The sequence below is a fragment of the Equus quagga genome, chromosome 5 (assembly GCF_021613505.1).
Source record: "Equus quagga isolate Etosha38 chromosome 5, UCLA_HA_Equagga_1.0, whole genome shotgun sequence".
Lineage (NCBI taxonomy): Eukaryota > Metazoa > Chordata > Mammalia > Perissodactyla > Equidae > Equus > Equus quagga.
Genome location: NC_060271.1, coordinates 136034458 through 136057748, shown reverse-complemented (window position 1 = coordinate 136057748; position 23291 = coordinate 136034458). Strand labels below are relative to the sequence as shown.

The following is a 23291-nucleotide window of genomic DNA, read 5'->3' as shown; positions in this document are numbered from 1 at the left end:
AAAGACTATGGACTCATCATTTTATAGAATGGCCCTCGATTTGTAACTGTCTGATGATTGCTCAAGATTACATCCAGGCCAGGCATCTTTGGCAGGAAAACCCACAGAAGTGACTCTGCGTGCTTACAGCATCCTAAATGGCAGCACGTGATGTCCCATTGCTCACGATGTTAACTTTGACCACTTGCTGAAGGTGGCGTCTCTCAGGCTTCTCTATTTTTAACTTACTCTTTCACATTTTGTAATTAACAAGTATTTTGTGGGGTGGTACTTTATTCCTTTTCTCAACAAAGGTTTAAGCTCCTCATTTATTTATTTATATCAATAAGGACTTGGGTTTTCCTGTTTTATCCAGTGGGTTATAATCCATTAACAAGAGTTTTTATTTTTATGCTCAAATTGTCCCAGATATTGCCAGTGGGAGTATATCAGTTTACTGATTGAGAAGAGGGCTCAGACAACCCTGGCTAGTGTTGTGTCAAGCAGAGAATCTTTGTCATTCGTTGTCCTACAGGTTCAACTCTGAATGTTAACAGGTGCCCACAGAAATAAGTTGACGCACTGCAGTGTGCCTGAGAATTCAGAATCATTCTTGGGTACTACATTTCTTTTACTGCTCAGATTGTACTCCTCAGAGTCAGCCGCCCACTTACGAGGCACCAATGGGAAATGATCTATTGGGGATGCTCCAAGGACTCTGCTCTTGTTGGTGATATCCTCAGGCATGGACTCTGAGCTGCAGATCGACATTGGGGTCTATGAGTAGTACTATGCGCTCAGTTTCAGAGCCTACATATACATCCTCCAAATGGTTCGAAGTACATTTACGGAACTGCAGCCTGAAATCACGGGCTCTAAAGTCATCATACACCTTCTTCCATTATACTAGGCTGCCTCCAGGTTTCTCTATTAGTTCCTCTATCTATACTAGTCAGTGAGATGCTACAGTTCCATGATTAAAAAATGTGGTCTTTTGCTATGTTAAGAACTGAGTCATCATCACCCAGGGAAGCACTTCTGGTAAGCTGTCCAATTGAATGTGTGAGGTCTTTTAGTAAAGCCTCACATTTTCTCGATCTGTTCCATGCCACCAAGAAAGGTGATCTCACCTTTGGGACAGAATCCCCTGCTCCAGCTCCATGCTCTGTGAGCTTCTGGTGATCATCTAAGCCTCAGTGGTGTCCTGTTCAATGGTGTCCACCACTGAGTGAGTCACAAGTCCTCATTCAGGAGCTTCCCAATGGTTCCCTTTGAGCCATTAAAATGCTTTTTGAGGATATCCCTTCTCTGCGCTGCACTTTTTGTCTTTTTTTTTCTTTTTGGTTATTCATGCCAGCTACTTTTTTATTATATAGCAAGCTGTAGAGAAAAACTGAACCATTACTAACATTTTACATTTAGAAATGATACGAGGACAAGCAAACCATTCCACCGCTCCTGGTAATGCATTTAACCTATTGCCCCTCTCTTTCTGCTTTTAAACTGATCATTGCCTACCACTAATATCTTTCTAGATATTAATGACTCATTTATCTTCATTCATTCCATAGCATTAATTAGGATGATTATATTAAGAAGGCAATAGATCATTTTGTAAAGTAGAATTTTACTCTAAACTCTCTTGTGATTTTTTTGTAATGTCTCATATGATGTGCTCTCCTTGATCTCTGCACCTCTTGCAGCCCCTGCAGCCCCTGGCCCAGCTGGGCGGGCAGCTCTGTGCTCCCTCCAGGTTCTCAGGGGCCTTCTGCGGCAGCTCCGCCACCCACAGTCCCAAGTGTGGCAAACTCCACTTATATTTCTAAACACATACATTGGCTCATTTAATTGCCAGGTCTGATGGTAGGTATTACCAATATGCCCTTTTGTTAAATATGTTGATAACAGTTTTAAGACTATTGTTTTGAAGAGAATCCTCAAGTAGCACAGCCTAATTAAAGCAATATTGAATTTCTGTTTTCGGTCAGTTTCTGCCCATTATTTGTGGTCTGATAAACTGAGTACCCTCTTGACAGAATAAAAGCAGAACTCTTTGAGGCAGGCACCTGCTCCTTCTCAGCAGTGATGCTTGGAATGCCGTTGTAGAGATGGGTCAGCGTACAAAGGAAGAAAGTTAAATACCTATTGAGGAAAATCTTCTGCATTTCTAAAGAATGGCTTAAAATTGGGTTGAAACTAATCAACAAGTTAAGCAGGTATCTATTATGTGAAATATCCTGTGTCAAGTACTGTGTAAAAAAAAATATAGAAAGATATGGTGCCAAGTGGGTGCCTGTGTTAGGAGAGAGTTAGCTACTCTCACATGGAAAAGAACTGAGGGTGTTAACTGGGAATCCGAATTCTGCAAAATACACTTTAAGACGGAAGTCAGAATCAAGAGAAACAAACAAGAGGGCTTCTCTGTGAAGTCAGGGAGGGGTGGTTCAACAGGTCTGTGCTTTTCAGGCAGAGGACCTGAGTTAAACCCGGTTCAACTGCTTCCACCTCTCACTAGATCAAAATGGCTGGTCTTTAGTTTCTCTATCTATAAAATGGGGGAAAGTAGAACAGCATTGCTATTTGATGTGAGAATGAAATAAACATTCTTGCACACATATATACACACAGAGTTTATTCTCTTTGTGGTGCTCAGCAATTCCAGTTCTCACCTCGGGAAACTATGAACGATATTTTAACATGATTATTTATGCATTTATCTGACAGACGTTTATTGACCATCCAGAGCTTTTGAAAGGCAATGGCTGTGGTGCACAGTACCACGTGCTGGGTCATTTGAAAGGTGGAGGGGATACTGTCTGTACAATGCGTTAAAATGTGTCTCTGTGGCTTCCAGAATTCCAGATTTTGTAGTCCAGCAGGGTTACAAAAAAGAAAAAGAAAACAACTGGACGCCGGTGGCACAAGCAAATGCGTCACATGTGCGAGCACAGCCTTTTCAAACGCGAAGGATGCTTCAGCGCAGCCTTCATGCAAACCCTCGCGCGCTCTCCTTGCGCTCAGAATAAAAGCGGTCTTCTTACTGCAGCTTGAAGGTTTATCAGGATATTCCCTCCACTCTCCCTTTTTGGGCCATGTTACCTCTCCCTAGTGACCCTGACCTCTTTGCTGTTTATCAAAGGAAACAAAAGGATTGTTGTCCCCCCGACGGCACGGTCCTTCCCGCAGACCCAGAGGTTTTATCCCCACAGGTTCTTCAAGTCTTTACAGAGAAGTTAAGTTCTCCAAAAGGATTTCCTTCACTGTTCTATTTAACGTGGCCAACACTCCGCCCCTCCATTCTCCCCTCTGCTCTGGCTTTTCCCACTGCACGTACGTTTTCCTGTAACTCTAGGACGTACTTATTTTTTATTGCCTGTTCTCCTTCAATAGAATGCCAGCTCCAGATGGGCAAGGGTCCAGGCCTAGAATAATGTCTCCCACATGAGAGGTGTGCATTTAAACATGTTGTTAATAAATGAATAGAGAAATAATTCCATACACCCAACTTGGAGATGAAGAAAGTGTTACTCGTATTAAATAACATCTCCCTGTGCCCACAATGATAAGAAATGGAAAATGATTAGAATCCAGGCCTGTTAGTTCCCAAATTCATGCACAGGCATCATTACAGTCTTTTGTAAATTTCCAGACAGTAGAAATAACATATTATTAATTAATGATGACGAGGAGGAGGATGACCTCAGAGTCAGTTGAAAACTGAGTGGCTAGGGAAGTGTACCCTCTTCAACTCAATGGAGAGAGAAGGACCGGCTCACTGTGTGAGCACTAGAGTGTCGCCCAAAGCTCGTCCTAAAGGAAGGTTGGGTCAAGAGACAGTTACCAGCACAAAACTGCTAAAGGCCCTCCAGGATTCACAGACGTAAACAATGGAGGAAAAGCAAGACATATGTGATAATTAGTGCATCCTATCCTCTTGTATTAATCCATTTTTTCTTATATTCTCCTCCTTTTCCTTTTTACCACAAATTTATTAAATACGTTCAGTAGACCAGGCACAGTGCTAGGCACTGAGAACACAGTGTGTGTAAATCGTGTTCTCTATATAAAATTAAAAATGCTAAAATGGATAAAACAAAGTACTTAGGGAACTTAATTATGCTGCACTTTTTGAAACTTCTCTTTTTTCTGAGTGGAAGCCAGGTGCAAAATGGTGGGCTAGTCCTTAGTTTGTCTAGGAAAAGTAAGTAGACCGTCACATGGGCCACTGAAATACGATCTTACCTGAAAAGTCCTATGTTGTACATAGAATTTCTGCCTTATAGCTTCAAGGTCAATGAATCACAGCCCACAGAGTTTGAAGCTTTATGACTTGTTCGAGAGTATAGCAACCGTTCTCATTTAGGAAACAGCATTAAAAAGAAAAACTCTTCTGCAAAGCAAAATACACTCACCTGGCACAGTGGGGGCCCACAGAGAAGTTGTATGACACAGTCAGAAGAACCCCAGAGGCAGGACGATGCGATCTATACCTTCAGGATTCAGGTCCTATAACGTTAGGCTGAACCATCCCTGTGGGCTCCTATATGTTCTTCTGCATGGAGATTCCTCTCTTCTTCAGTCTGGAGCGGAAAACTCCCTGACCCTAAGGTGTGGAAAAGGTGGCTTCAACCACAGACAACCTGCTAATGGCCGTGGACTTCCTAATTTAGGCACTGGGCTTCAGTGCTCTTCCACAAACATCAAGAAGCAGCTGAATATTAGAAGAATGAGTCTTTGGCAATCTGGGCTATAATCTAGATTTTTAGCAAGAAGAGTTGAATGAGTGTTCTCTTGTCTGATAGATTTTCTCTCTTCTCCACTCCACCCCCTTCCTCTTTGAGAAAGACTAGTCTAAAACATCTCCACTTACCACACTCTGGGAAGCAAATGAAGTTTGCTCCCGTTTCCTCTCTAAGTTTCTCCTGTGAAAGACATTTAAGAAAGTTTGATAGACTGCTGTGTCACTAACTAGCCATTTTCTGGTAACCATACCTATTACATAGGGAGTGAAATTTCTGCCTTTACTACAAACTTAGAGAACGCTCTTAAGGACCTTTAGGTCTTAACCTCTGCTCTCATCTCCCGTGAGCCACAGGAGCAGTCAGGATGCCATGCAAACAGAGACTCTGTGAAACTCCTCCATTTGTCTTTCTAAGGCTATCTTCCTTCATGTCTGGTACATTCTACGATTTGGGCAAAGAACAGGTATTCTATTGCCACCAAGAACAGGTGTCTTTTGAAGGTAGAAATCCACAGATGCCAAGGAATTCAACACTGAGGAAAAGAGTTTGCCAAGGAATTCCTTCCCCTTATCTTCTAACATGTAACTGAGATTTGACGTGAAAACAAAAGGTTGGAAGTTCTAAGACTACCCATGTGCCTTCCAATAGACTTTAAGACCTGAGCAACACTTCCATCTTAAGGGGAGGGGTGACAGATTAACGTCATATGTCACCTCCTCTGTGTCAACTACCATAAATCTTTATTATCTATTCAATTTTCAAAACACCATTGTGCTGTCGTTTTTATTATTTCCATTTCACAGGTGAGGAAGATGAGGTTTTTGAAAGTTAGAATAATTTTGAAAAGATCAGAAAACTTGTAACATTTGCAATCCGTCATAATGTTTTCCTGGAAAGCCCTCAGAAGAATCTCATCTGAGCTAACATTCAGTTCCTACTGCAACACTGACTTTGTGAATTTATCGCAATGACTTAATATCCCAACACAGTCGGATAGATTTGCCATGTAACAGAAAACAAAACGCTAACCAGTGTTTATTGTCTGTGGACAATGGATGGTTCAATTTCCATCCCCTTCTAATTCCAGATTTGGACTTCCTTTCACAATCCTTGTCCTGCTTTGGGGGCAACTGCTCAGTCTCTTGACTTCAGCTGCCCTTGGGAATTTTGGCTTGAACCCATTTTAAGAGCTGGCCCTTCACTCTGGTTCTGGAAGGAAACATCCTATCAGAAATAAAGCCCTGCCCGGAATCTAGGTTTGGGGTAGGGACAGCTTTTCTAGTGCACTTAATCCCATATTCCGTGAATGACTCTCTACTCAAAAAGTGCATACTTCTAACTATCTTACTATAGAAAACATTATGTGCTTCAGTTTTTACTAAATAATTTGAAAGCCAAAGACTTATTCTGCTACCAGTCTTCCAAAATTTAATCTGGATGTCTAAAACTCTATATGGTAAATAAGTAATTAATATGGGTAATAACATTGAAGCAATTAAAGAGACCACTGGTTCTTGGCATTTAAAATAATGATAACAATAACTATAAGAGACTATGGCTGTGATGTAAGCATTGTGTTGCTTCAATATGAAAAAAAATGTCAACAAACAGCTTCAAACATACACATTAGTATTTACATCCTGGAGTGAGAGGTTCATTTTCATTGTCTCATATCTTGTGTGTGTTTTGACATAATTTCTAGTTCAGTAGGTGAAACTCAGTAGAACATGGGATTGTATAAATGGTTAAGACCCAAATGAATCCCTGATATAATTGATTTTATTTATTATTATAGAATTCCAGTATCAAAATAGCATTACAAGTTGAAGCTGTGGAAGAAAATTTTAAATAGATGCCATTCAGTTGAATGAGTAGCGAAGGAAGAAAAGAAGTTATAGCTGCTATTTCTATTTCTCCACATATTAATCCTGCTTACTAGTTCATTGTTTGCTATTTGTCCAATATTATTTGGCAAGGAGATTACTTACATACATAAAACGTTTTAGGTGATGAAAATTTTAGCATTTAAAAAATTTTAACAATTTTTATAAATTCTATTCCAAAGTTTGTTATGCCTATTTCTATACATTTACACACTGTTCGGATGAGTCAAAATCAACAGTTTAAACAAGAACAATTTATAGGGCCACCACCACCAATTTACCTCTGTGCCAAATGTCCTCTCTGCCTTTTATATTTTTTTCTCTATTGTGCCTTTGATGGCCAGTGTTCCTTTTGTCATCTGTCAGCGAGCCCTTGTTTAGTTTGCTTCATCTTTATCTAGGCAACTGAATAAAATGAGATGACTTTATGACAGCTGGTGGTTCAGCCAAGCTTTTCCTTTATGCTGATTGTACGGGTTCCAGATGCATGGCTTTGCTGGAAGTCTGACCCGCTAACGAGTCACACTCTGCTGTAATCTGTAATGGTTACATTCACGCAATTCTACTTAATACCATTCAACAAAATGAATCCTACCCAAATCCTTTAGCAGTATTTGAAGACTTGGAGTCACCTTTGACTCATCCTTCCTCTTTGCATTCCTGTCATTTAAAAAAATGAAATGACTCATATCTGTTTCTCCTGCTACCATACTAATTATTCAAGATTCAGCTGACTCTGTTTTCTAATGGACAGAAGGCTCGTCCTTAAAGCCCTCTCAGGATTTAGCCCTAAACAACCATTCAAGTCATGCCACCCACCACTTTTACTCACACTATAAGCACCACAGAAACCCCCCAATTCTCTGTACAGGTCATGTGCACTCACAAATACATTAGCTCTTGGCGTTAGCTCTGCCTGCAACCTGAAAACAAATCAATAAAAGTATGTCCAAGCTTGAATTCCTTATTGTCTGCTTCAAAATCCAAATGTTGTCTTGCTGGCTTCATTTCTTTATGGATGGTATAGCCATCCATCAACCTCTAAGCTTGCAAGTCCAATCACCCTTGTTTCACACGTCTACCCAGGCCTTTCCACATTCACATAATCTTGTCATTTTTAATGCTGAAATGTCCAAATGCCAATTCCTTTTATCTAATTCTTAAGCAAAGCTTTTATTGTCTCCTTGTGTGCACAGGATAACAGTATGAAGAGTATTATAAGGCTTTCAAAACTTTACCCGGTCTGCAACCTCTCTGGCCATCCCCCCTGCCCTGACATACACACAAAACAAATGTCCCTACTGGAGACATGTTTTACTTCTTATGGTCCCCAAAATATCCCAGAGCACCATATATTTCAATATATAAATCCATATGCCATCATTCCTCCCTTCCCCAACTGGAAAACTCCATTTATCTTTCTAAATGCAGCTCAAACGTCATCTACCTGTGAAGTTCTTCATGATTCCCCGTGCAAAAAGTAGTCACCTCCTCCTCAGTGCCCCAGTAGGAGTCTGTGCGCACTCCTGTTGAAGTACTTAGCACATTATAGTATTGAAAGTGAATTCTGTTAGAGCAGAGAAGATTATTCACTCCTGTGTCTGCAGCAGTCATTAAGGCCCTGAGACATAAGAGATGCTGGCTCATTGCAGGTTTGTTATGGTGTAAAACATCTCATTACTGCATGACCCATAGCTTGTTTAAGAGAAAAAAGAGCTTCCTCCCGAAAACTGCCCCCCCCCAAAATTGTGCATTTTCTTGAGAGTTATGAGTGGCCATGTGAGGGGGTGGGAGAAGAAGCATTGAGTGCAGCTGTCCTAAGAGACCCTTCCTCATGGCCCAGCTTCTCAGTATCTAAAGGACAGAGGCATTGCTCACTCTGGGCACTCAGTTGAGATGGGTGGCTTGGGTCAGCCCCATGGCTGAGTGGTAAAGTTCGTGCACTCTGCTTAGGTGGCACAGAGTTTTGCTGGTTCAGATCCTGGGCATGCACACGGCACCAGTCATCAGGCCATGCTGAGGTGGCATCCCACATAGCACAACCAGAGGCATTCACAGATAGAATATACAACTATGTACTGGGGGCATTGGGGAGAAGAAGAAGAGGAAGAAGAAGAAGGGGAGGAGGAGGAGGAGGAAGAGGAGGAGGAAAAGAGGGAAAGGAGAAGAAGAAGGAAGAGAAGAAGAAAAGAAGATTGGCAACAGATGTTAGCTAAGGTGCCAATCTTAAAATAAATTAAAAAAAAGTATGGGTGGCATTTCTCTAGTTCCATTCATGGATTAAACCATGGGCTCAAAGATTGATTGAAAAGTCAAAAGCAACTTCATCAGTTCCTTTTAGGACCAGATGGTCCACCTTGGTCTTCTGCATCTAGTTTGCAAGTCAGACATTCCTTTTCTCAGTGTCAGGCAGGAATGGTCTCCAGGAAAGATTTCTTCGTTGTCTCCCTACCATCAGCCTTGTACACATTTGCTGATGGAAATCTGAGTGTGATTACTGTGGTGGCAATTCTAAGAGTCAGAAAGCAGGTGAGTTTCTCTGTGTGAATTCCCAACCTCCATCAGGGTGTCCTCTAGAATAAACACAGATGGAAAACCAAGTGGCATTAGTATGCTCAGCAGACTAACATTCATTTTTGTCCACGAGAGCTCACTACGGAAGGAGATCGTTTCTCAATAAGACAAACAACACATGTTCCACCAGAGGTCATAGTTGCAGGGGTGATAACTCTGGGAGCATTAACTTGTGGAGTGTGGCCTGGGGATGACAGGACCCCATTGGAGCCTGCTGCCTGCTGGGGAAAGTGCAAGACAGCAGCCCCTTTAGAACTCATGTTGATCAGTCAGTTTGTTAGAAGGATGGCAGCTTCCAGTCTCAGGAACGAATTACACCTAGAAGCTTGACAAAGCGTGCAGTTTACACTCCTTCTTGTCTTTTGAGGTCCTTTTCTGCGAGACAACCAGTGCGCAGCTCACCGCCCTCCCCAAACTGTTTCTCTTTCCAATGACTCCCAGTGAAGCTGCTCCAGCATGGAGTCCCTTATGTCACATCGCGTAACTAATTACAGTGGAGCCTTACACCACATTAGATAGCCAACCACATGCTTTCATAATAAGAATAATTCTTCTAGCAATAGTAATTGTAATAATCCTGGCTGGTATTGATCTAGTGCCTTGCAGTTTTATTTAGTAATTCACATACAAAGTTTCATATGACTTTCGAAATAAACTTGTGAGGTTCTTATTTTTCTCTTCCTCATTTTAAAAGTGAAGAGACCAAGACTTTGAAGAATTTAATTTTCAAAAGGTTGCCACTACCCTATGGTGGAACTAGGTCCTGACACTAGTTACTCTGACTGTGCATCTCATGGTCTTTCTGCAGTCCACAAACAAACTGACATACTGAAGTAGTTGACAGTCAATACGCCACGGCAGAGTACTTATTTGACAGAAAAAAACATGTGCTGAAAAGCCCATCTCAAAATGCTTTAAACACTATGTTGTGCTTGCAGGGAATTCCATTTCTGTAGGTACATCTTCAGACTTTCCAATAAACCTCACACTTCCTGTGATATATGCTCATTCTGCTGATGTCCTGGAGGTTGAAATGATACAGCAAAAGGAACTCTGTGCACTTTCTCAGTGAGCCAACTTCTAAGGTGGCCATGACTAAAAGAGAAGTCAGGTAGACAGTCTTTCTGATATATTTAGGGTGGAAAACACATTCTTTGAGGACATTATCTGCCTAATTAAGTGAATCATTGGGTCAGTCTTCTGAATTTGAGGTGCAAGAGAGAAATTGACTCTTTAATCTTGGCAGAGAAACTCACTGCTTAATTACAGCCGTGTTCCAAGTTGAGAGAGATAAAGGCAGCTGAAACTATACATTTATCCAAGACTATCCTGGACAAAATGCCCAAGCTCTATATGGTCAGTCTGCAGGGATCTTGTCTTCTCAGAGGAACTCTGTCTGTCCTCTCAGGGTAGATAGATGCCTTGGTTTGTCTTCAGTCTGTGAACTTGATCAAGGGCCATGACCGGACCAAGATTCACTTTTCCAATTTGAGAGACAGAGATATTAATACACGACACATGAGAATGCTGAGAAAACTAAATGAGATAGTGCGTGCCAGCACGGAGCAGTCACTCCACACCACATCCTTCTCTCCTGCTGGCTTCTTCCTGGGGGCATTGGGAGGAACCAGCTAATAAGCTCTTCTTTTCAGGTGACACTTTTGGGTAAGTCAGGTGGCTCTTTGAGGCACAATATTATCACTACCCACAGGATAAATAGTATGCTGGAAATTTTAAGTCAGAACAAGGTGATTTGGTGCCCCCACCCCTCAGTGTCATCCATATTCTGCCCAACTTCCAGGAACTTCCACCACCACCTCTATGATTATGGACTTGGGATGACAGAATAAGAAGAAAGGAGAAAGAACTGCTTACCTACAGACGCATTGACTGGCTCACCTGTGTTACGGAAGGGCAGCATAGAGGGCTATAGAAAGGGCAACAGCTGGCCGTGATGAGAAGATAGCACCAACTGCCCGTGGGCTCCACGCTGAATGGCTTTGGCTCTTCATTCTCCCTTCTGCAAAACACTCTCCTCCAAAACCCTGGTGGGTGGTAAAATGCCAGTATCATTGTTAACGCGTGTGAGGTACAGTATTGATGGAAGCGGGAATTTTTTAAAATGGTGATATAGTAGTTTGAAATTAAAAGATGAAAATTACTATTGGTAAAATCATCCCACAACTCTGTTATGAGATGAACTTTCCTGACACGTCATATTTCTAAGTCGGAGGGTGGTGGAAAACAGTAGCTAAAACAATTGGCTTTGTGCTTCTATCGTGCAGACTCCAAACCCCAGACCACATTTAGTAGTTGTGTGTCGTTGGGCCACTTGCCTACGTGAGCTAGGCAAGACCATAATTTCCTCATCTGTAAAATGGAAGTAATAATACTTAAGGGTCATTGTGAGAAATCTGGCATATATTGCCCCCCAAACATGAAGACTTTGCCTGCCATGTAGTGATGGGTTAAGTTTAACCCAATTATATCATATGCCACATGTGTGGAATTAGTATTATTTTCATTAATATTAGACTTGGAAAAGCAAGGTACGTCAATGTCTGTATCCATCCAAAATACTATCGATCACTGAAAAATTGTGGGTTTTCTTTTTATATATGTCTTAACAAAGTAGCCAATTTTGTTGATTTTTGGGGGGTTTTTTTCCTATTTTATTAGTTTATTTATATTGTAAATTCCTCAATATACATTTGATTCAGGATTAAAATAGATGTGTGAAAATATTTTGAAATTTTAAAATCTGCTTAACAGAGAAAGCCACTCGCCATCCAACCAATTAACTCAGGATTTAGTGCTTCTTTGATTCATGAGGCATCGATGGCTGCTGTTTTTGCTGGCATCTTCCTCTACTCCTCGTTGGTGGAGGTGATTTACAATGCACAGCATAGTTAATAGAATTTCCACCCTGTTGTGGGAGTTAGGGAATAAAATGTACTAGAGTCCTAAACTAAAGAAGAATACTACACTAGCAATTTACAAGGAAAACACTAAAACATCTGGGGACTACTGATGGAGATGCAGCTAGCTTCTATAGGTTGCAATTGAAAGATCAGCACATGGCTTCTAAAAATCTAATTTCTCTATATAATTCATGTCCTACATGAAATAGACAAAAATATAGCTCAATGTAAACAGCAGAACACAAAAAATCTTCTGTCATAATATCTAGCTGTAGCTCTCCATCTGAAGTCATGGATTTCAAATATCCCAGCCAATTGATAGCTCCCAGTGAGGATGAACATCTGATTCCACTTTCACCCATCACTGGAGTTCTAATTACTTTGATTTAATGACTGTGGGATTTTATTTTTTACTGTTTGGACAGATTCCTCACTAATACTTACCAGGCAAGAAACATTAAAATCCTGTTTGGTTTGACAAGAGCAGAGTGTAATGTCAGCTGGACTGAATTTATTTTCCCAAGTTCTTTTTTCTCCAAAATATCTTTGATGTTTTCTTTAACCAGATTTGTTTAGGAAACAAACTATACGATATACGGGGGATCCAAATACATTTCTTATTCAATCATAGCATCAATATTTTGTGCACCACCCAGCTCAGGGTAAACATTTCACACTAGACTTCCATCATAAACAGACAGTGCAATTCAAGAATGAGCTACACAACATCAGCCAATGTCTATTTCTATTTGGATAAAGTTATAGCAAGAAAAAGCACATGATCAGTCATCAGGATGTATATTTTTCCTAAAGCATTTCTTCCAGGAACATTTTTCTGATTTTTCTTGGATCCCTGTCTGTTCTCTCTTGTTTCCATCTACTTCCAACATAGCAGCTTCCTCATTAAATTGGAATGATTTTGTGCATGTTACGGACTGAGAGTTCCTGGAGGCCAATGTAACCATTACATAGCAGAGTATCTGGTCCATGGCAGGCAACTGGAACTATTTCTTGAATGGAACTGCGTTCTATTTACCTGTGTACTTGTTATATGCGTATATCAGGGTAAAAAAATAACATTCACATTATAAAATATTGTAAAGTAAGTGTCATTTGATTATCTATAAAAATGTTTAGTAACACAGACATAGGAATGATTGGCAATGAAAGATGAATGTTTTTCCTTAACAACTGTGAACAGTTTGTGGCTAGTGTGGTCATTATTTTGATTTCCAAGGACAGATACTAATGAATAAATAGGATCCAGTTTGTATTAGCCAGCACAATTTCATTTGTAAATGACAGGCAAACAACTCTAGCTTTTGCAAAAGAGAGAGTATATTTACTTATGTGGCTGGGAAGAATGCTAAATGTGACAGAGAATATTATTGCTTACCCAAAAGTTGTTGTTCTCCTTTCTTGATGATTGAAAAATTTTAAAATGTAATTGAGGAAACTTTGATGTCATGGTATATGTTCACAGTCCCTGTTCGAAGGGCATGTAACCTCAACTCTGACCAGTGACCTATAAAATGAAGTCTATTGGCTTAATTCTGGGAAAGAATTTCTTTTTGATAACATAAGGTTGGTGAGGAGAAAGTCTAAGTCCTGTTTAATGCCTGTGATCACAGTTCTTTGAGGATATAATGCCTGGAGCTGTGGCAGCCATTTAGCAGCCCAGAGGGGAGGATTAGAGGCCCTGAAATCATGGAACTATTGAATTAAACCTACAACAGCCAGTCTCGAGCATTCTTAATATGTAGGAAAGATCAAATCCTATACATGTGAGATCTCCAATGATGTACCCTCATTCGTTCCTAATATTGATAATTTGTCTTTTATCTCTTTTTCCTTGATTTATATTGCCAATGGCTTATGAACGGAATTAATCTTTTCAAAGAGCCAATTTTGGCTTGTTGATTTACTCTATTTTATGTTTACTTTCAATCTCATTGATTTATTGTTTTTATTATCATTTTATTTTATTTTGATTTAGTTATTTTTTCTAGAGTTTTAAGGTGGAAAATTAGATTGACTTTCCATCTTTATTCTTTTCTATTATGTGCGTTTTGGGCTATAAATTTTCCTCTAAGTACTGCTTTATCAGCACACTGCAAAGTTTTTGATATGCAACATCATCCTTAGCATTCAGATCAAAACATTTTCTTAATATTCATTGTGATTCAGTTTGGGGATATTTAGAGTTGTACTGTTCATTTTTCATATGACTAAGAACTCTCTAGTTATTTTGTTTTATTATTGATTTCTATCTTTATCTTTAGAAGACAAACTGAATAATTTTGATCTTTCATTTCTTGAGGATTTCTTTATGGGCCAGCATAGGACACTTTTGTAAAAGTTGCATTAGCTCTTAAAAGGAATGTAAATTCTGTTGATATTGGGTACCTTTTTTTTGAGGTGATTAAGTGAAGTTTTGTAAATGATGGTGTTAATATTTTGTCTGTCCTTACTAATTTCCTTGTTTGCTTGTTCTATCCACTATGCATCTTGAAATTATGTATGGATTTCTATCAATTGAGGATTGTGATAACTTCTTATTGGATTGACCTCTTTATCACTATTAAGGGCCTTTTTTTATTTCTGTAATGTTTCTTTCATTAATTTTTTTTACATTATTAAAATCTGTTTTTAGGGGGCTGGCCCCATGGCCGAGTGGTTAAGTTTGTGAGCTATGCTGCAGGTAGCCCAGTGTTTCATTGGTTCGAATCCTGGGAGTGGACATGGCACCACTCATCCAGCCATGTTGAGGCGGCATCCCACATGCCACAACTAGAAGGACCCACAATTAAGAATATACAACTATGTACCAGGGGGCTTTGGGGAGAAAAAGGAAAAAAAATAAATCTTTTTTAAAAAATCTGTTTTTATTTTAGCTTCATTGGTGTCTATACATTGTTTTCATCTTTCCACTTTTTATTGTTTTGCGTTTTTATGCTTAAAAGTATACCTCTTGTTGGTAGCATAAAATTTTAAATAGATTCTGACCATTGATGTTGTTAATTGGAAGGATTAGACCTTCCTCCACCACTTGCCATCATTTTATTTGAATTTTCAGTTTGAGTAGAGATGCAGAGTGGTTACAGAATTGTTAACTTATACTCCAGGGGGAAACATCTTTATCAGTTATAGTATGGCATTTCCGTACAATTTCTTTTGATTTTAGTTGTACAGATTCCATTCACTTCCAAAGTGACTTAGGTCTTTTCCCTAACTTCTTCAGCACAGTTTCTTTTATCCATTTGTAATACAGTTGGATTGTTTCCTCACTTTCTGCATTCCATCCTTGGATTCCCCAACATGCTAAATATATATAATTTAAAATTTGCATCCATTAGGATTCAATCTTTGTGCTATAAAGTTCTATGACTTTTGACAAATGCATAGGGCCATGTATCCACCATTACAGTATCATACAGGATATGTTCACTGCCCTAAAATACTCCCTGAGCTTCGTCCTTTCAACTCCTTACCCTTGAGACTTTGGCAACCACTAGTTTTTCATCGTCTCTAGAATTTGCCTTTTTCAGAATGTCATATAAATGGTATAATACATATGCAGTCATAGACTAGCTGCTTTCTATTAGCAATATGTGTATAGGATTTATCCATATTTATGTGTGCCTTGAAGATTCATTCCTTTTTGTTGCTAAATATTTCTTTATCGTAAGAGTGTAGCTGAGTTTGTTTATTAATTCACCTATTTAAGGATACCTTGGTTGCTTCTGGTTTTGAGTAATGACAAAGTTGCTAGAAACATTCACGTGCATGGTGTTGTGTGGATACACATTTTCAACTCACTTGGTAAATACCTCGGAGTGTGGTTGATTGTTGGATCATATGGTAAGACTGTGTTTAGCCTTGTAAAAAGCTGCCAAATGGTTGTACCTTTTTGCATTTCCACCAAGAGTGAATTAGAATGCCTGTTGCTCTGTATCCTTATCATCAATTGGTATCATCAGATTTTTTGGATTTTAGCATGCTGATTGATGTATAGTAGTCTCTTATTATTGCTTTAATTTCTAATAAGAAATGATTTAAAAATAGTTTCCTATGCTTATTTGCCATCTGTGTATCTTCTTTGTGAAGTGTCCAGATCTTTGACCATTTTTAATTGGGTTTTGTTTTGAGTTTTTATTGTTATTATTAAGTTTTGAGGATTCTTTTTATGTTTTGAAAACAAGATCTTCATCAAATATGTGTTTTGCAAACATTTTCTTCCAGTCTGTAGGTTGCCTTTTCATTCTCTAAATGATATCGTTTCCTGAGTAGAAGATTTTAATCCAGCTTATCAATTTTATCTTTATTAGATCTTGATTTTGGTGTTGTATATAAAAACTCATCGCCAAAATCAAATTCACATATATTTTCTCCTATGTTTCCTTCTAGAAGTTTCATAGATTTATGTTTTACATTAGTCGTGTGATCCATTTTGAATCAACTTTTTTTAAGGTGTGAAGTTGGTGTGTAAGTTCACCTTTTTAATCATATGGGCATCCAAATTTCCAACACCATTAGTTGAAAAGATCATTATTTCTCATTTAAAATGCCTTTGCACTTCTGTCAAAAATCATTTTACTGTATTTTTGTAGACCTGTTTCTGGGCTCCCCTTTCTATTTAACATATCTATCTATTTCCTCACAGGATTTTGGTTGCTGCAGTATTAAATAAGTCTTGAAATTTGGTAGTGAGTGTCTTCCAACAGTGTTCATCCTACTTAGAATTGTGGTGGCTATTCCAGGTCTTTACTTTTCCATGTAAACTTTAGAATCGGTTTGTCAATGTCTATAAAATATCTTGCTGAGATTTTGACTGAGAATTCATAGCATCTATTATTCAACTTGGGAGAAATTGATGTCTTAACAGTATTGAATCTTACAACCCATAAACACAGAATATCTGTTTATTTAGATCTTGTTTCTTTCATTAGTGATTTTTAGTTTTATGCATAGTGATCCTGTACATATTGTAAGACTTTTACCTGAGTATTTCACTTTTTGGTACTATTATAAATGGTATTGAGTTTTAGATTTCAAATTCAATTGTTTGTGACAACACAGATGGTCCTTGGGGGTATTATGCGAAGCAAAATAAGTCAGAAGGAGAAAGTCAAATACTGTATGATCTCACTCGTAAGTAGAAGCTAAAAACAATGACAAACAAACCCAGAGCAATGGAGATTGGATTGGTCGTTACTATAAGGGAAAGGGGTGGGAGGGAAAAGGGGTGATTAGGCTCACATGTGAGGGGATGGGCTATAATTAGGTTTTGGGTGGTGCACATGATGTAATCTACACAGAATTTGAAATATATTGTGATGTACATCTGAAAGCTATATATTGTTACAATCCAATGTTACTGCAATTAAAAAAATAATAAAAAAATAAAAAATAAATAAATAAAAATTCAATTATTTATTTCTGAGATACAGGAAAACAATTCACATTTGTATATTGACAAGCACTGGTGATGAGACAGGACATCCTTTCCTTATTCCTGATCTGAGGGAAAAAGTGTCCAGTCCTTCACCAGTAAATATGTAAACTATAAGTTTTTGTGGGTGTTCTGCATCAAGTCGAGGACATTCTCTTCTATTCTTAATTTGTTGAGAGTTTTTACAATAAATTGGCGTAGGATTTTCTCAAATGCTTTTTTCCATCAGTTGAAATGATCTTACGGTTTTTCTTCTTTAGCCTGTTGATACGGTGGTTACATCAATTGAGGTTTTTAGTGTTGAGCCAGGCTTGCATATCTGGAATAAATCTCACTTGCTAGTGGTGTATAATTATTTGTATATATTGTTGCATTTAGTTTAATAATTTTTGCGGAGTTTTGCGTGAATATTCATAAAAGTTACTGGTCTGTAGTTTTCTTGTAATGTTTTAATCTGGTTTTGGTATTAGCATAAAGGTGACCTCATCGAATGAGTGGGGGACTGTTTCCTTTGCTTCTATTTTCTGGAAGAGATCGTAGAGAATTGGTTAAGGATTAAAGAGAAATTTGTTTCATAATTTAAAAAATTAGAATTTGGATATGATAGACCATTGGTTCTCAACCCTACCTATCTCCACAGTGAATTACTTGGGGATCTTTTAAAAACGCACTGATGCAGAGGCCAAACCCCAGACAGACAAATCCAAATTTCTGGGGTGGATACTGGAAATTAAAATATTTTAAAACAGTGTCCTAAGTGATCCAATATAAAGATAGAGTTGAATACTCATTTTAAAATGCTGATCTGATTGTTCTTTAATTTTCAAACACCACCAAGATGCATTCTGTGACCTTAAAAATTCCCAGTGAGTAATTTAGGAGCTATTTGGGACAAGTGGATGGTTAGTGATGTTGTCTCCACTGAGGAGACTATCTTTTGTATTTCCATCTGCTTCTTCAACCTGAAAATATCTCTGTATTTTACACAAGAAGCTTTGTTCTCTAGCAGGGGATCTCATTCTGGTATAAAAAGCATCCCCTATAGATTGCATTCTTATGTGCCTTAATCTCTTAGTCTCAGAGAGGGTTGGGAGAGAAAGAGAAAGAGAGACAGAAATAAAATGCTTTTTTTACAGGCGACACTTTGTGCAGGCTGCATGTGCTCTTTCCTCCTGAGCTGGGAAAGTGGAGGAGGCAGGAGAGAGGGTGAGTCATCAACGCACCACTGCAGCTGAACTCGCCCTGCTTCACAGAAGGAACACCATCCGTGGGCTGATCACTCCAAGGCGGAAGTCACATGGACTTCTGGTGCATCTGAAAAGACACTGTCAGGAGTCATTAACTCTGTGCTCGCTGCATCAGGATCTCAATCTTCTATTTGTAGCTGTACCTTTTCCTTGACATTTCCCCCATATATTTACAAGACATATTCTCTGGAGAGCAATAGGAGGTGCCCCAAATCCCTGTGAATCCAGACGAGCTCTGCTGGGAACGGCCTCTTCCCCCCTTCCGTTGTTCATACAACAGCATTTGCCAACCAGACGATCGAGCAAATGTTCAGATTTGTGGTGATTGCTTTTGAAATTGTATTTCAAAAAATTAATTGTAGGCTAAAATATTTTAAAGGATAATCATGTTTGCCTTTTATTTTTCATTCTTATTATAATTATTATTTCACTATTATTTCTTTGTTCTTTTTTGGCTGTGTCATAAAAATCAAAGTCTAATATGCTTAAGTTCAAAGGAACCCTGTTTTAAATATATATCTTCCATCAGAAAGAAGGCTCTAGTTTTTTGTCAAAAGGAGTCACTAATAGTCCGGTGGGAATGCTGCCCTCCCTGACAGCTGGTCGACCTGGGGGAACCTTTTGGATAGAGAGGTATCTTAATATAGAGACTTGATTATGTCATAAAAATTGCATTGTCCTCTCACTGGATTGAGGATGGAATCATGAGATATAGAGGCTTTTAGCAAACTTTGCATAATTAGGATAACTGTCTTCCAAAAATACCCTTCTTTCTTTATCTTTCCTGCTCTATTCTCTCCCCCTGTCCACCTCCACATTTCTTTTTCTTCCTTTTTACTGCTTCACTCTGATGTGAATTAGACCATGGACTGTTGATGCTTGCTCCCTGACCTTGTTCAGCAACAGTGCATGGCAATTCTTCCTCCCATTATGCCTACCCCCGTGAAGACACTCATTATTTAATGCCAGTGTTCTGCTATGAGCAGCAAATGTTATTTGCTCTTGTTTTGTTGAATAAAAAGCACAGTAGGTGTTCATGTGACATTATTTGGACATAGCTTCTTTACAGATGCAATTAGTTAAGATGAGGTCATTAGGGTGAGTCCTAATCTAAAGTGACTGGTCACTTTATGTAAAAGGGAAATTGGACCCAGACACACACGCATACAAGGAGAATGCCATGTGCACATGAAGGCAGAGACTCGGGGAGTCTATAAGCCAAGAAACACCAAAGATTGTCAGCAAACCACCAGAATTTAGGAGAGCTTCAGAGGGAGCATGGCCCTCCTCATACCTTGATCTCAGACTTGGGCCTCCAGAGCTGTGAGGCAATGTGTTTCTGTGGTTTAAGCCACTCAGCTTGTGGTCCTTAGAATAAACCTAAATTTTGGAATTGGCAGAGGGGAGGACATTGGTGTGGGACTGGGGGACGCAACTATTGCAACCTAGAAACTTTGGGAAACTGTAGTCTGTTGTGCTCTGGACACATGCAACCAAGTGCCAACCAAGTAAGGGTGAGGAGAAATAACAGGAAGAATTACAGACATCCTAATCCTAGGCAAGGTGGCTCCACAAAGGCGTCGAGCCTCTCCTGTTGGTGGAAGAATAGAGGAAGTTGGACACAGGCATGAGAGGGTAGTTTTGTGGGTGAATGGATCCCCTGGGGAGTTCAAAATTGTCTCCGATATTCAGCTCAGTCACCTTTCTCCAGCCTCACCATAAGGTCAGTGACATCCTTTTCCAAGAATAGGAGTCGGAGTGTTGAGGAGGTCACATTTTTTCTCCTTGAAGAGAGAACCAGAGGGAACCAGAGTTTCTGTTTTACGGACTACGGCAGGAATGTGAGCTGACACAAGTTTTCAGCTGAGAGGGCTACCCAGGATCTAGGTACGTGTACACAATGAGAGTATCTGAACTTCTCTTCTAATAAATGAAATATGAGGCATTCAGATTGGAGCAGAAAAGATACTTTCCTAACCAAGTTCATTTAAAAAACTAACAGAATTGAAATATTTTTAATATAAGAGAATTAAAAGTTAGCATCATACCTTCATAACAAAGAATTAGTGACATTGAAATATATTGTTCCCATTAGAGGCAATGGCATGTGCCTTTTCAAGTAAATTTTTATTTCTCCCACACTGTCAAAGTAGAAGTTCAGATTGGGTGGATCATCAACCATGGCAGCCAATACCCACCCTCCAACTCGTTGGACAAACTTTCAATAAAGCAAAACAAAGAAAAACAAAGAAATCCCCCAAATCTCCATAGAATATTGTCTTATTTTGCCTTGTCTAGGTTGGTGGGTTGGTACTCATTCTCTCTGTTCTTTGGAAACAATAAAGCATCATGCAACTGCAAGCTAGTTTTTTTTTCTTATTTCACTTCACATTTTTGCTTCAAGTCTAACAGGTAGACTCACTGCATCTCGCCAGGGGCATCGTTTCAGTTCGGTCGAGTTTACGAATTGAGCCTAATTCTCAGTCAGCCAACAAAGTATTAAGTGGCTCACAATAAAACAGAGGGTCAATGAGGGAGACGTGCAAACTTGAAAAGAAATCAAACCATCATTTCCTCCGAAGACTTCTCTTATGAAAAAGGAAATAAGAACTTAATTGGCATCCAAACTAACACCAGCTGAAAGCCCTAAAGCCTAAGTGCAATTAGACCTCAAACCCAATTAGCCTCCCCCTTCCTGTGCCACTCACAGGCAACAGGTGTCCCAGGATTCCTCTAAGCAACTACTTCCTTGTTAACATTCCCAGGTTGCTGTGGAGGTGAAAGGAGATTAGATTTCCCTGGTAACTCTCGTCCTGCAGTGTAGATGTTTTAGAAACCAATTACGCAGGGCTCCCTAGGACACAGGCTTAGCTATAAACATCAGCCTCCTCAGACCCTCAGCCAGGATGTCCATCATTCTACAATACGGCCATCTCTGGTATGTCAGCTAACTTAGGATACAAATTGCAGTATAAAATTAACATTCTGGTGTCGGTCCTGAGTAGACATTGGCAGGTATTACGATTCACAGCTGCTGCTTATGATGACCATTAAGAAAAAAATATTGTTCAGGGGAAGTTAATATGCAAGGAAATCTAGATTGTGTAAATCATAGGTATTGATTGTAGTTTAGGCAACAATAAGAATTGGGATGGGGGCAGCTGGCCTGGTGGCACATTGGTTAAGTTTGCACGTTCTGCTTTGGCAGTCCAGGGTTCGCCGGTTTGGATCCCGGGTGAGGACCTATGCACCACTTGTCAAGCCATGCTGTGGCAGGCCTCCCACATATAAAATAGAGGAAGATGGTCATGGATGTTAGCTCAGGGCCAATCTTCCTCAGCAAAAAGAGGAGGATTGGCGGCTGATGTTAGCTCAGGGCTGATCTTGCTCAAAAAAAAAAAAAAGAATTGGGATGGGACGCACTGATTAGAATCACTGTGGGAATAAAGGCCTCTATATGGATGAATATGGATTCCTGAAGTAGACTGAAATCCATTTGGCAGAGAAAATCAAGAGGGTTGTTGTAAGATTTAATGGAATTAGTGTGTGAAAAGTACCCGGTTCAGAACCTGGCAGGAAGAAAGTGCTCAGTAAGTGTCCACTCCTCTCCCCTAAGTTACAGAGACAGCGCCTCAGTGAGGGTTCATTTCATAGAGACTGTGGTGGGACAGCGCGTACTCTGTGATGGCAGAGCTGGAGAGATTGTCAGATACAGGAGAAGGAAAGACTAATTGCTCTGAGAAAAGTCCACGGTGACAATAAAGATGCTAACAATAAGGATCCTCCCTTCTTTACCGGGTGCATGGGATTTAGATGCCCACTTGTGTGATGGACATCCAAAATCATGCTTGGACTATATAGATGAGCTGTACCTTTGGCTGGGATAAGTATGTCAAATGAGTCTACCATGTCATTATGCTCTATATAGACTCTTCCTTTTCATCTCCTTGCATTTGCCTTAGACTGTACAACAGAATCTGACCCATAGGAGAGTGGAGAGCACAAGAGCCTTGAGCTCCTTTTGGCTTCCACGCTGAGCCCTGTCTCTTTAAGATGCTAGTTGGGGGAACAGAGTTGCCTGGCCGTCTGTTATTTAGTGGTTGATTGACGTTCACTATACAATGGGTCTTCCTGAGTGAAAAACCTTGGCTCTGCCTGGATGTAGGACAGTCTTGTGTGGGACCTGCCAACCTCTGCTGCTGGTCCTGTGTGAATTCGTCAATCCAGCTTCAAGAGGAAAAGGACAGCATCCTTCCTGATTGTGATCCTCAGTGCTCCTTCCCAAAGACTTGCAGCTACTGTGTGTAAGTGACTACTGGAATGGGCTTCCCTTCAAAAGGGGGAGGAAAATAGAACAAATGTCTGATAAATAAGCGCCAGGTACCAACGAGACATACAGGACCAGGCAGGGTAAGAGAGAGCTTCCTTCAGCCGTACTCAGCCAGAGGCCGTGAAGTTTGAATAGCTGCATCTTCCTCCCCCAGATGGTGATT

General features: G+C 39.7%; 1 pseudogene; it reads right to left on the bottom strand.

The window, feature by feature from the left end:
* Positions 1–467: 467 nt before the first annotated feature.
* LOC124239701 (cytokine receptor-like factor 3) lies at positions 468–5792 on the bottom strand (annotated as a pseudogene).
* Positions 5793–23291: the final 17499 nt, after the last annotated feature.